We start from the raw sequence: 2757 nt of genomic DNA, 5'->3' as shown, positions 1-2757 counted from the left end.
CTTCACTTGTCTCTGAGACCAGCTTTCTCCTCTCTGATGGGCTCTTCCATGAGACTGGATATATGAGATGAAAAATCTGGCACCAGCCAAGCAAATATAGAGCTCATAATACACTAAATTATTCAGCATCTCACAGACTCACCCTTCTAATTTGCCACAAGACAAGAAAGGGCTTTTCTCCAGTTATTCAAGTTCAAAACAAAACAAACCAAAACAAAACAAAACTACAGGGATGGTCTGTGATTGGCCAAGAATGAGTCACATGTCCAGCTCTTAGAAAAATGAGTACAGCCAGACAGATAATCAAACCTGACTACCCCTGTGTGTGGGAGAGAACTGATGCTTTGATTGGCAGTTTAAGTAGCATGAGAGGACACCAAGCCAGAGGAAAGGAAAGGGACACTGGGCAAACACCCACAATAGACAAACATTATGAAGTCCTCACAAGTTACCTTTGTTAATGCATTTCTCACCCTAGAAGTTTAAAGCTTAGACAGGACTTGACCCCTTGTAGCCTTTAATTCTCTACTTTTTCTGAGCACTGTATGAGATGAAAGATCAGATACCAGCAAACTGGGCCAGGAGAAGTAATGATTAGACCATTAACATTCTCAGACCTTGAACTCCCAGTGGATAAGTCTCCCAGGATGGCATGTGACCAAGCAGACCAAGGTAATTGAATTCAGTCTAGGCACAGGGAAGCATCTGGAGAACGGCAGCCCCTAGAAATCCAGTCCAGAGGTGAACTGAGTAGTATAATGAGAATATAATGCCAACAACAATAGTAGATAATAACAGTTGGCTCTTACCATGTTCCAGAACCTATTCTAAGTTCTCTGTGTATATAAACTAAGTGAATCTCCATAGCAACCCTACAAGGTAGGGACTACAGTCTCATCCCCAGAGTGAGTTTCAGTAATGTGCCCAAAGTGATCCAAATCCAGGCAGTCATGCCCCAGAACTCATACGTTTAAGTACCACACCACACCTTATAGTGGGAAATCATCTGGAACTACTACAGCAAACCTGAACTTGCCTAATCATTGGATTGTCATTGTACTTAAGAAAAAGCAAAAGAAAAGCCACCTCCCATCTCCCATGTATACTCACAGATGTCCCGTTGCTAACAAACCAATGTCAGGTGATGGATTTCTTAAACAGGACACTCAAAGGACACATCATGAGAATATCAGCTGATTAATTTGACTACATCAAAACTTAACACTTGTCCATAACAAAAAGCATCAGAAACAAAATTCAAAGATAAGTTACAGACCAGGAGAAGCCTTGGTAGTTCTCAAAACCAACAAAGGATTAAAACCCTAAATATAAAAAAAAAAAAAAACCTCCTAGAAATTAATAACCCAAGGGAAAAACAAACAAAGGCAATGAAAAGGTGTTTTCGGAAGAGGAAACCCAGTGATTCAATAAGCATATGAAAAGACTGTCTGCTTTATGAGTAGTCAGGAAAATAGAAATAAAACACCAGTGAGAAACGGTTCACACCCATCCAATTGGCAATAAAGTTCAAGACTCACAAGGCCTGGCCCCTGCAAGGATGCAGAGAGGTGGGAGCCTCATATCCTGATGCGGGCAGGGGGTGGGTGCTTGGCAGAACAAACACAACCTCTTTGGAGAACAATTTGACAATACCTGCTATGGTTAAAGTGTCCACACCCTTACGCCCAGCAATCCCACACACAGTTATGGGGCTTCAAATCACTCACACGGCTGCCCGAGGAGACATCCACAAGAATGTATGTGGCAGGGGTTTGTAATCATGAGACATTTCAAACAACTGTACTTCGCAAACCACAGGGCAGTCATCAATTAATCATGGCATATTCCTATCATGGAAGATTCCAGAGCAGTTCAGAGGAAGAAAGGGAAGTGATATGCATCAAAATAGATAGAAAATGTAGTATAAAATGAAAAATGGAGTTACACCACCATGTGAAGAGTTTAATGCCAATGGTGTACATTTTAATTTCCATACAATACATACAGTGCAAAATGTAATGTACAGATGGCATTTAAATACCATCTAAAATATGAGTTTATATTTCTATGAACATATAATTGGATTTTTTACCAAATTAATATAATATTTAAGCTTGAAGTTTATGCAGTATATAATTTTATATAAGTGTGTGTAATATGTATAGATTGTATTTATATTAAATATAAAAATTTAATTCACATCCAGTATGAAGTTATGTCTTTTAAGTTTATAACATTTTATGTGCATATGAATGTGTAGTAAGAATGTGAAGTACACGTACAAGTTATTAAACTGATAAGAACAGATACTACACTTGATCTTAGCCAAAAGGCCGAGAAGCGATACACGTACAAGTTATAAACATCGCTGTTGTACTCACCTCTGGGAGAAGATTGGATCTGGGAGGGCTACAGAAGAAATTTTAATTATATTTATAATGTTTTATTTCTTAAAGGACAAATAAATATGGGGAGAGGGTACATGAGTGTTATATTTCTATTTCTACTATTTCTTTAATTTTGAAATTCTTATGTAACAAAAATTTCTATTAATGCCTCCAGGTTTCACTCTTTTGAGAGAAGTGAACGCTGGGTTGACCCTCCAAGGGTGGTGAGTGGGTCGTGTCCGTACCCAGAGAGACAGGTCAGCGCTTGCTGGATGAGAGTCCTGTGGACCAGCCTGGTCAGAGATGGAAAGAAGGCTTTCGGAACATTCTCAAACACAACTCCCAAAAGAGACTCAGGCCTCTGGGAGGC

The 2757-nt window shown here is 39.3% G+C and overlaps 1 pseudogene; it reads right to left on the bottom strand.

Moving 5' to 3' along the window:
- Nucleotides 1-2222: 2222 nt before the first annotated feature.
- Nucleotides 2223-2345, bottom strand: LOC113921221 (annotated as a pseudogene).
- Between the last annotated feature and the right edge of the window lie 412 nt (nucleotides 2346-2757).

Source organism: Zalophus californianus, chromosome 3 (assembly GCF_009762305.2).
Source record: "Zalophus californianus isolate mZalCal1 chromosome 3, mZalCal1.pri.v2, whole genome shotgun sequence".
Taxonomy (NCBI): Eukaryota; Metazoa; Chordata; class Mammalia; order Carnivora; family Otariidae; genus Zalophus; species Zalophus californianus.
Note: the sequence above shows the minus strand (reverse complement) of the source record. Positions and strands in the feature narration are given on the sequence as shown.